The 12,350-nt window shown below is 38.7% G+C and overlaps 1 long non-coding RNA gene across 1 annotated transcript; it reads right to left on the bottom strand.

Moving 5' to 3' along the window:
* Nucleotides 1-10,815: 10,815 nt before the first annotated feature.
* LOC134620972 (uncharacterized) lies at nt 10,816-12,011 on the bottom strand. The gene is made up of 2 exons (XR_010092169.1): nt 11,710-12,011; nt 10,816-11,180 (listed from the first exon to the last, which is right to left on the bottom strand). It is a non-coding gene; the product is annotated as an uncharacterized LOC134620972 (long non-coding RNA).
* Between the last annotated feature and the right edge of the window lie 339 nt (nt 12,012-12,350).

Below are 12,350 nucleotides of genomic sequence, written 5' to 3'. Positions count from 1 at the left end.
ACACACACACGAAGAGAAACATATTTAGTATACACATCCAGTAATGCATATACTCTTATATATTGTACATATATTTATTACTTTCAGATTTAGCCATTCTTATATTTTGCTTTTTTTACGTTATTGTATTTTTGCACAACTCTGTTGCTTGTGAAGCTCGCACACAAGAATTTCACTCTCATGTACTGTACCAGTGTACCTGCACATGTGACGTGACAATAAAAAGTGATTTGAATTATGATGTCTGTTTGGTAGCCGTTTGCATACTATGCATACTCTCTCTCTCTTCATATATAGGGTCATATATGTGTGTGTGTGTGTGTGTGGGGGGGGGGGGTTAGAGGGCGTGTTCGCCCGGGGCGCCAAACAGGCTAGGACCGCCACTGCTGGTACCAATAATCATACCTGGTCGCTGGCATGAATGATGCTCTTTCTTTAAAACTTTGCTTTGATAGCACAAACCTCGAGTAAAGTAGCAATGTGCACATGCACTAAACGTAAGCATGTGCACTTCAAGAGGAAGCTGCAGGATTTTAAGTCCATTCTCCACTGTAGTTTGGGTGTTTGCACCAGGAAGCAGTAGATCTGGTCCCATGCAGGTTTCTTTTATTGGCGTGAGCGGAATCACGCAGGTTTATCAGAGACAGCTTTTTAAAGTATATTTTTGGTATGTGGTGTTACAAGACTTTATTCAAAGTTCAGGTATATATTTTTTGCATGAAAATGTTTTCTATTTTCTAAAGGTGAACTATGACACTATACAGTGAGTTTCTTATTGTCTATTATATATACAATAATTGTTTGTTTTATGAAAGATTTTTAGCTTAATTCACTCAGTGTGACACTAAAGTCTGGAGTATTGGAGCGAGCTAATGAGCTCACCTTTCTTCCTGTGTACTTTTTAACAATAAAGGTTCTTTACTAAAGATCTAGACATTCAGAAGTTCTAGCATCATCACTTCAATGATTTTATACTTCAAGAACTTAAATGTGTTATGAATACAAATGAGACAGTTTTAAAGCAATTATTTGATTAGAATAAAATAAAATATATGGATGTCAGTAACTATGTTGTTTCTTGGAAGGTTGACGCTACAGCTCACTTGACAGCAGCAGTATGTGTGACACTGAAGTCATAGTCGAGCTTAACTGATATATTTTTAACGTGTGTTTTGAGTTCTGTGTTTTCATTTTTGTTTAACTTCCACAGTTATCAATGCCAAAGGATTTGTTTTACATTATTGCGAGCTTCTATAGACATTAGCTATATCTGGTTTGTTATAGTATCATGGAAAGAAACTATACCGACAGCTAACCCTTCAGACACCAGAAGGCCACTAGCTTCACCCTGTAAGGCTGAAGACATTTACATTTTCTATTAGCTTAAGATTTTTATCTTTGTTTACAGAAAATTGATTCACTCCACTGACAAAATGTACAGAAATGAACTGCCCGGGGTTTCCCCCATAAACTCTTTAAAAAACATCATAGTAAATGTCACATTTGAAGTCTTAAAGTAATATATTCTGACATAATAAATTTTCCTTTGACTTACTAATTGATCTTAGCTGTTGTTAATCCAACAGCTAATCCAACAGCTAATCCAGAAGTTAATCCCTGAGCAAACAGGAAAGGGAAATGGATTTTGAAATGCAGTTTATTAAAGTGCAATTGGAAAAAGGATTTTGAAATGCAGTTTATTAAAGTGCAATTGGAAAAAGGATTTTGAAATGCAGTTTATTAAATTGGAATTCAAAAATGAATTTACAAATGCAGAATTTATTCTACAATTCATTATTTAAGCACAGAAATCTTTATTTCGATGCGCATGGCTCTTGTGGTCCTCCATATTTCAAAGCGTTTTTTTTGTGTGTGTGTGTGTTTTCACCCGTGAGATCGCTCACTTGTGTGCACATGCATGTACGTGAAGGCTCACAGCATGACGTCACACAGGCCAGTGCCTTGTTGCTTTGATCTTGCAGTGCGTGCCTTCGATCCGAGGTCATAAATCGGAGTCAAACAACTATAGTCTGAATCTTGTATTCTGCATTTTTAGTTGTCGTATGTTAGATGTACAGACCGCGATCTTCGCATTCTGAAAGCTCAGAGAAAATGGATTTTCAAAGTAATCGTAGTGAAACTAAATCATTTGCAATGTCAGTATCCAATGTTAGAACCCATATCCACATTACTTCAGAGGATATTTTACCTGCTATCAGCAGCTGTTTCAATAGTCTCTCTGGATTACAGTGGCGCATGATAGAAAATGGGGTCTGTGACTCCAATGTCCAAGCAGCACTGGCCGATATGATTACTGATGTTATACAGTCAGTTAGTGCAAGCATCATAAAAACTTCACTTCTAGCAGTTCAGGACCAATTGACAGATGTATCATCCCAGACACACATTAGCATTGCCGTGGAAAAAATAAGCCCCATATTGGGAGACTCTCTCTCAATCAGCATTGCTGCTGCTCTTAATGTCACCCACGAGGAATGTGAGGAATCTGTGAAACTGACAGAAAGAGTTGAGGAGGAGATCTCAAGTAAAGTCAACTCGGGTCGGGTTCTAGTCCCAGAAAACCCTGATTCTGTTTATGTCAGCGGAAAAATAACAAACATAAAAAAACTGAGATGCATGGTTTCTCATGCTTTCTCGTGTATAAAGAGATATGCAGTAAAGCTCAACAAGAGGAACATGCAGAAGGGGACTTTACCCAGCTCCTTTAGTTCAAGTGATAAGAGCCTTGAATCCAAACTCTCTGAGATGGGAACAATTAAAGAAGTAAGTATGGCTCTCATGAGATGGAGTACAGACACAGAGAGAAGTAAAGATGACAAGGACTGTCACATAGAACTGCAACCCACGAAGGAAAAAGAAAGTGATAAATCTGCAGAAGCTGAGGAGAAAGCTCAAAGTGTCCATGCTCCCAGTACTCCAGTTGAAATCAGTGCAGCTAATGTTGACGACACAATGCTCAGCAATCTGCATTATTTACATGTTAAAGATGATGCGGAAAAAGTGGCAGCTGACATTGTAAATGCGATAATTTCTAACATTCAGTATCCTGATGCGGAAGATATTACATTAAGTGATAAGTGTAGCTCACCCAAGCCTGCTTTTAAAGTGAACATAATTATTGAAAGGGTGAAAGACGTTTTTGTATCATGTGCCCCAATTACAAAACCAGATGAAGCAAAACAACACTTCTCCAGGTTTGCCAAAAAAGAATTTGAAAAAATGAACAGTGAGCTGAAATATCAGGTGAAGAAAAGCAAAAGGTTTTTCACCTTTCAGAGAGAACAGGCAAACTCCCCTGAGAGTGAGAGAGCTGACTCCAGCGAAAGGTTACACTTAAATCGCTCAGGTTCAATCCCAGAAGTTCCCAGAAAATCATCAACCTTAGAAACCACAGTTAAAAGGTCTTCTCCACTCAAATTTAGGACAGTCATGCCAGTTATGAATAAACTGTTTAGTAAATTAACCCAGGCAGAACACCTTGATCTGACAAGTAAGGAAATCAAAATGTTTTCAACGGAGCTGACAGATAAAGTGTACAACCATGTCCAGTCAACATATCTAGCCCCCACAATGCAAATGGATAAAGATCTCTCAGAGTCTGAGATCTCTAATACTTGACAGCACGACTGTAAGGTACCCTCATCTTCTGAGGCGCTCTACATGCTCATAGAAGATTCAGTAGAAAGGTTCTTACACATATTCTTTTCTGGTTGGAGAATGAAACTTTAGCCCAAACGATTACAAATGACAACATTTCTGGTGCCGTGGAAGATGTAGTAAGAGTGCTGACCCCATCGGAGGAAGAAGATATGATTGGCTCAGATGCCAGTGAAACAAGCGATAGACTGTCTACATCACAGTCAAGTGCGGTTACTGATCTCACAAATCAAGCAGTCTTCTCTTTGAGTGCAGCAGAACTGGACCTAGTTTCAAAAACAGGCAATGAGCAGGCATTAGTCTCTCACATTCAACCCACAGAGGGTCAAAGTCAGCCGCCAACCTCTGAAAACTTAGAGGAAGAACTGTCAGAAACGTTAGTGTCCCCAGATGCTAGGGAAATTGCCAAAGATTTTAGTCGTATGCTATTAATGATAATCTATGGAAAAACCCACAGGAATACCAAAAAGCTTCTGGATCTAAAAAAAAACAGATACCGCTATCAACTATCTGACAGAGTTGGTCCATTCTGAAGTGAGATGCCCTAAATCCCTGGAAATTCTTAAAAATAAGATGTTTAAAATAACCAAGGCCACAGCTAAAGACCTTATCAAGGAGTTTGGATCTCCGGACCATTTCTTCTCTGTACTGATATCAGAAGATTCCTCTTTTGACGACACTTTTCTGAAGTGCCTAACTATTAATCTTGGCGTCTCCAAGAAAGCCAAACTTGCCAGTTTATTTTTCAGCAGTGTTAAAAGCTTAAAAGAAGCCATGCAACTGCCATTTAAAAGCAGTAGTGATGACTAAATTGTCATCTTGATTTTTTTTCAAATCCTAAAGCAATCTAGTCTGGCCTCAGCATTAACATCTGATGTATATTCTTTTAAAAAACCATTTATTTGGACTTTAATTAGACTTAGAAATATTCTTCATCTTGTCTCTTCATATTATCTTTACCCTCACCCACCACCGGCCGCGGCAGATGGCCATCCCTTCCTGAGCCTGGTTCTGCTGGAGGTTTCTTCCTGTTAAAGGTAGTTTTTCCTCTCCACTGTCGCCCAGTGCTTGCTCATAAGGGATTAATAATTTATCAGGGTTCTTTTTGCTGCTACTGTAGGGTCTTTATCTTACAGTATAAAGCAACTTGAGGAGACTGTTTGATGCTATATTAAAATTCAACTGAATCTTAAAAATAAGGATTATAGCATCACATCACCATAAAATCAACTACTGAAAAATAGAACAAAAGAAAAAGAAAGACCTAAATTAAAACAGTTTGTGATTTGTCTTGTGCTTTCAAAATATATTGTCAAATATAAAAAGTGCTGCATTTATATGCTCTGCTCATCAGTACTGGTATTTTAATGTAAGCAAACACAGGGAACATATACCGATGGGTAAGTACTACAGATGAAATAAACTTGGGATGCAAAGAAACCATGAAATAATTAATGAAATAGTGAAGTTTAGAAATAAAATAAACAGCTATTTTAATTAATCCAGTGTCCAGTGGGACATGCAGCCTCCAACTACTCCCATGCTCACCGCCCTGCATTGTTACAAAGGCACTAGTGTATTTAAGAATAACCTTTTGATTAAGGTTTAACACATTTTTACACAGACACACACACAGACACACAGCTTTGCTTCCTCACAAAACCAAACATAAAATCCACCAAACGTCTTTGCTGGCAGAGCTAATGATTCTCCCAGCAGGGATCTGTAGAGTGTATTAATCTGTGATATAAGCAGCAGTCACTGAAATATTACTGTTTCAGATAAGAAATCAACCACGTAAAAGCCACGGTGGCAGGGTTTTTAAATCAATGTGGGCTGTCTGCATTTTGAGGCTTAAACTGGTTTTTAGAAGCTATGACTCACTGTCTTCTTACATGCCTTATAGATTTCTTAATTTACACACTCATTTTCACAATGGCAGCTACTTTTGAGGAATCATTGCAGTCCTTTGACTGTGTGCGGTTTAGTGTTGTCTCACAAACTGTAGCTAAAGGCCTGATTTTCTCTAAAAATACTTCTTGAAAGATCATATGCCACAAACTTAGTTTAGAGAGTCCACGATGTATATAGTGAAGTCTGCAAGTTTTTGAACATTGAAATTTGTTTTGTGCCTAAATTATTCTGCAGATCATAAGAATGAAAGGTTACTGGTCATTATTAAATAGCCCCTTTTAAAAAAAATAAGCTTTCCCGACATTATTGTTGGGTGGTGGTCAGGGCTATCCAGACTGACAGGTGGGACATTGAATGTCACCTCTCCGGTGGGGAGGAAGCCTGGGATTGTCGAAATCGGGGCTTGTTTTATAGCAAATGCAGAAAACAATGTCTTAAGAAAGCAAATAAGATGGTGATCTAAAATATCTGATTGCTTGCTTGCAGGACACTAGGAGAGATGCGTCCTCTGTCACAGATGGTGTGGTCAGTGAAAATGGTCACTGCAGGTTCAAGCTCATTGCATCTCCAACCCACATCCACTGCCACTGTACTTAAGGGAAGTTAAAGACTTTCTTCTGCACTTGGATCACCTAAATCCATGATAGTCATTCAGGCAATAATGCCTGGACTGGAAACAAGTCATCCTTAAAATATTACAATATACAAAGCTTCTGTGTTTGAATGCAAAACAAAGGTGTTGTTTAATCTAAAGACTGCACTTGTGGCTACACAATAAATATATTTTCTTTTGATTATATAATTAATGTATCTCCAACCCACATCCACTGCCACTGTACTTAAGGGAAGTTAAAGACTTTCTTCTGCACTTGGATCACCTAAATCCATGACAGTCAATGTAACTTGCAAAACAAAGTTGTGGAAAGCCTAAACTTAGTTTCAGAATAACTAAATCTGAGACTTTGTTTCATTGTAAGATTATAACAATGATGGCAATATAATTGTCTATTGTTCAGCAGAACGGTGTCCAGTATGTTGGCTGATATACCTTTTTGCATTTGAAAATAAAAGTTGGGCTGATTTTAACACCATTACAAGAAGTGTTGTTAATTATTCTTAAATCATGCTTGCACACAGTGTTATATTAATATAAGTGTTGTACTAGAAATTTCTAGGATGATAAAGTCAGAAACATCAAGTTATTCTTAGTACTGTATACTTGCAATGAATAAGTTGTCTTAACATAGTTATCTTAAGTAAGCTTTACTTAGTTTGTTTGAGGCAACAAGTTTGCATAATTTAGGTTCTGGGAACTTCTGGGAAGTATTTGTGGCTCCCAGTGTTTTCTTTTCCTTAGAAACCAGGTCCAAATGGCTCTTTGGGTGTTAAAGGTTGCTGATCCCTTTAACACTGCGTTTCACCAGCATGCATCAGAAGAGGACTCTGAGGGAGGGATCCGTTTGTAGCAGGAGTGTGGAGAGCAGCGCTGCACAAGAAGCTGACTTTTAAATTTAATTTGTGTTCTTTTTTAGGATTTGACAGGTGCATACTCATCTTGGATACAAAAAAAGCCACACATGTTCATGAATGCACATCTTTAAAGCAGTCTTCTAGTCAAACTGTGGTTGTTAATCCACACAGGGAGTTTTATTTTTGTTTGTTTTTTCTAAGCCCGTAGTCACAAACAAATATGTTATGGACAAACCATTTCTTCCACTCCCTATAAATTAGAAGTGTTTAGTTACTCTTTGTTACCAAGAAAGTAAATCTACACACAAATGATTGCTGCAAGGTCGAGTGACACATTTCCAGACAGTCACCAAGTTAGAGTACAACATCAGAGGAAAGTGTGTGTAGGCAAGTCATTGAGAAAGTAAGAATATAAAAATGATCCTTTTATGGAAAGGTTTCTGGTGTGTTATATGGACATGATGACTTATAGCAACAGAGGCCATACTATTTTTGTTGTTGTTGTTCGTTTCATTTCTCTTGCTCTTTATTGTGTCTTTTGTATCATGTTAACAAAGAAATCTTTCAGCTAGGCAGACTAACTGCTTTAGTCGGTGCTAAATTTATGTGACATGACAAATGACAAATGCCATTAGTAAGCATCACCTAGTTTACCAGTAAGCTGATGTTCCTGTCTTATCCAGGTCTCAAACCAGGGAGCAGACACAAATGTGTCAACTCTACACTATGAAGCCACGAGAAACGCCCCAGAAAACAATCTTCCTAAAAATAAAAATGTATATAAGTCATGATCGTAGGGGTGATCGTGACTGTGTCCTTGGGCAAGACACTTCACCCGTTGCCTACTGGTGGTGGTCAGAGGGCCCGGTGGCGCCAGTGTCCGGCAGCCTCACCTCTTTCAGTGCGCCCAGGGCATCTGTGGCTACAATGTAGCTTGCCATCACCAGTGTGTGAATGGGTGAATGACTGAATGTGGTATAAAGCGCTTTGGGGTCCTCAGGGACTAAGTAAAGCGCTATAAAAATACAGGCCATTTACCATTCACATAATTTAAAAATACATTATATTTCTATTACAATAAAGTAATTTAAGTAACAGGATTGATTCCTGTATGCAAGTATTGAGTAAGAACAGATGTACCTGCTCTAAAAATTATGAAATTCTTGTGTAACTTAAAAAAATACTTAAGACCAGTGTTGGGTAAGTTACTTTAAAAAAGTAATTAATTACTAATTACTTAATCAATATTGTATTTAAAATACTTATCTAATTACTGTGTCTGAAAAGTAACTTAATTACTCAATAAGTAATTTAACTAAATACTTCTTAAAATCCCTATAAACCTTGAGTGTACAAACAATAGAAATTAAACTCTTTAAATAATTATTTTTTTAATTTTTTAAAGACGGAGACTCTACAGTACGCAGCGGTAGCATCTCTTCCACAATGTTGCCTGCAATCATTTTTTTAAGCTCTCCTTTTTAAGCACCGTCTGTGCTGCTGAAGTAAAATCAAGTTTTGCCTGCTTAGCAGGAGTTGCCGCGGCGTTATCCATGGATGATGAACAAGGATCACTCAGAAGTGTTCGTCTATGCTCTCGTGTCAGGCGCTTCAGTAGATTACTCACGCTATTAACAGCGGCCGATAGTTTTTTCTCCCCAGGACATAGCTTACATATTACTGTAATGTTCTTGTCTGCTTGTTTCAGAAAAGTGAAGAGAATATGTCCATGTCATAAAACAGTCACTCGCTTCAGCCGAGTCCGACATCTTCCACTTTCGAATACGACTATGCAGCAAACTGGCGCGAAATGACGTGCACCTGCACTACAGCCATGTTAAAGCGGCAGAGTTTACTTTTACCTTTAGAAGATAAATTAATGAAATTAAATAATGATATTCAGCGAGTTTAATTATTTTACAATGTAACGCAAGTACATTGTAAGTAACTGTAATTAAAATACCTAAAAATGAACAGTAATCAGTTACTCTACATTTTCAGTGGAAAAGTAATTTAATTACAGTAACGCATTACACCCATTGACTGTAGAAAAGATGGACGACGCGACACCGCCTCCTCCAGTAGTGACTTGAGGTGGAGCGACTGTGTCACGCTCCCGCCCACACACCCGCTGGACATGACCGCAAACACGCCCCCCTACACTTTTTCCGTAGCCCGGCTGCTCAGTTTTTTTGCTGGTTTACGGCGACTGACGACTCGTTTAATTAAGGTAAATACAAACATGTCGCTGTTATAAAAAAAAGACAGCTTATCATCTTATAGTTCTAAAATCACTCTGTTGTTAATTCGTTTGCTAGATTAGCCGCTAGCATACGCACTGTGTTGGAGGCTTGTTGCTAGCTAGTTAGCGATGCTACACACCTGTTACTCTAATAGTCTGTATTATTGAAGGATTCAGCACTTCTTATGTTTTTTTTATCCATTTTCAGACAGCGATGAGATCATCTGCACACCCCACAGAGGCCCAGAGTTACTGTTAATATCAAAAATGTAATGCTGTCCTTTGAGATTTTAACATAAGACTGTGACTGTAATGGATCTAAAACTGTTTAAATCTTCAGAGCCCTCTACAGCCTGGTAACATGGAAACTTTAAAAACAGCAGCAGAAGGTTTCAGTAGTGTAGTCTAATTTGTTCTTTTCATTTAATAATAGAGTCCATATTATAGCAACTGCTACATTCACCCTGGAGAGAAACTAGTGAGGGAGACCATGAGGACTAAGCTGGGTTTCCTGGAGAAACTTCTTCCCTTTCTTTCACCGCAGCTGTCCTGTGCCAGATGTTCTGTTGATCATCGCATTGATCAAGCAGGACTCATGATCTTCACCAGCAGCTCCCTCACAGGGGAATCTTCAGCACTCCTCCGTAGGCCCACCCCAGGAGATGGATAAACCCAGCATTTCATGAACACTGTGATGGAGACCTTTGGTTTGTGTAATGTTATAAATACTCCAATTGATAGGTTTGTAGCATAAACCTATTCGCTGGAACGTTCAGGACAATTCGCTACACAGCAATGAACAAGACACAAGTAGGCAACGTCTTTGTGTTACTCATGCATGAGGAGGCCTGTCTGGAGCCAAGTGTCGTTCCACCCACTTGACCACCGTCAGACTCTCAGCCAGGTTCCCCATAGCACTCCTTTTATTGTGGTTACATGAATATGCATAGGTTCATCAACATATAACATCTTACATAGTGTGTGTGTGTGTGTGTGTGTGAGAATCCATTAATGACTTCCTAAACCTACTGGCCTGGAAGTCCAGCAGTTCATCTAAACAAAATGCACTTAGCCTAAAACAGACATAGATACGTTTATCCTACCATAAAACAATAAGACAAGGTATGACCTCTCCCATGCTCCCAGGATGTGGGTGTGAAAGCCAGAGTGCTCTGGAATGCACACAACGTGTGTCTGCAGACTACTGAGGATCAAACTTCTATTAATCTACAACTAATTATAAAACTCTAAGCATATATGAGTAGATATTTCTAAGCATAAATGACAATCAACAATACAAAACCTAACACCAATACTCCCCAGAGGCTCCAGACTTCTACATAAAGATATTATATTCAGTCCTGTAGAAATTTATATATTTAAAAATATATGATCCTCTCTGGTTACTCTGGTATGAATAACTGAATCACTTTATGGTAAATAACACACTATGTGCAAAAAACTGTGAAAGAATTCCAGATGACAAGTTTGTAGTTCAACATACAAGTGACGACCTTTGACCTTCAGGTTTTATTTAATTGTGTTACAGAAAATCTCATGTGCTCTTCATGCAGCTGAGTGCATCAAGTGTTTAAAACAGAAGCTGTGCAGGTCTGAGATCAGCAGCTTTGTGAAACACCAAACTGAGGTCCTGTTAATGCTGATATATAGTGACACAGTTACATGAGTGATTAATCCTTTTGTTTTTTGTCTTTAACTTTATCAATAAAACAGCTGCAGCTTTCACTACAGCACGTGTGGTACTTTAACCTTTGTACTGTTTTCACCAGTTCATTTTGCAGTTAACATGTGAACATGTTGGCTGATCTGTCTGCTGTCACTCGATGGGGCTGAGGTCTGAATCTGAGGGCAGCTCCTGTAATCACAAAGAGAACAGAACCATCAAACTCAGATATAAATTTTATCCCTCAAAATTGAAATAAAGCTAATTCTTCTGTCCTCACACACTCAGGATCTGAAGTTCTTCTCTTACATTTTTTCAGTATTACAGTACACTACAGTACTTTAATCCATAGTTCCTGATTAATGAGGAGTTACTGAAGTACAAGCTTTTAAAAAAGATGTTACTGTCTTTACAGATGTGGCAAGAGACTGAAAACATGTTGTTTGCACATATTTAATATTCAGCTCTGCACAGGAGCTGAAGCAGAGTGCAGCCTGTTGCTTTTACAGTATAACACTTGTAATAAAAGTACAGTAACGGTAATTAGTGACTGAGCAGCCCGGGGCGTTTCTCTTGATTTCTTTATTCGGGGTAAATTCATTCACCTGCACAGATTAGCTAAACGAACCCTGACAGCCGAGTGCTCATTTTAGCTAGCTAGGGCTCACGACCTAGCTAAGAACGGTAGTTACGGATTAGTTTACAAACACGTTTAACTTACCGAAAAAGAGCAGCGGGGCCTCGGGTCCTTCTGTCAGCTAGTGCAGTTTACTGAAGAACACCTCAGGCTGTCAGGTTAAAACACTCGGTCGTGTTTTCGTAACGTAAACGCTGTCCCTCCTCTCAGAGCCTCTCAGATGGATGACCAGATAGCACTTAATGAGGTTACGTCCAGCGGATGTGTGGCCGGGAGCGTACTGCACAGATTCTGGGTCACACAATGCAACATGACAGCCTCCACAAGCGGGATTTTTTTTTTTTTTTGCACAATGAGAGGAAGTGCTGTGGCGTCATCCATCCTTTATGCAGTCATTGGCCCGAACGCATTTGCCACATGCGCGTCAGCGGTTGCTAAGCAACACGTTTTTGTTCAATGGGCGGAGTTAAGATCAAAGGGTTTGAACATGAAAGGACAGAGTTCTTAAATAGACCCCCTCTCTCTATATCACTAAACGATTTTCAAAGCTATAGATATAGAGAGAAATTTTAAGCAAAGAAACACATATTCAAAAAGAATGCGTATTGAGTGCTGTAATAATTGTACTTGTATTTGCAATATCAACATTGAAACAACGTACATAATAAGACACAAACAAAGAAGCACCCACGAGCACAGAAACATAGAAAGAAACAAAACAAAAT

This window comes from Pelmatolapia mariae, linkage group LG23 (assembly GCF_036321145.2).
Source record: "Pelmatolapia mariae isolate MD_Pm_ZW linkage group LG23, Pm_UMD_F_2, whole genome shotgun sequence".
In the NCBI taxonomy this organism is placed as follows: Eukaryota; Metazoa; Chordata; class Actinopteri; order Cichliformes; family Cichlidae; genus Pelmatolapia; species Pelmatolapia mariae.
This window is presented reverse-complemented; position numbering and strand designations above follow the sequence as displayed.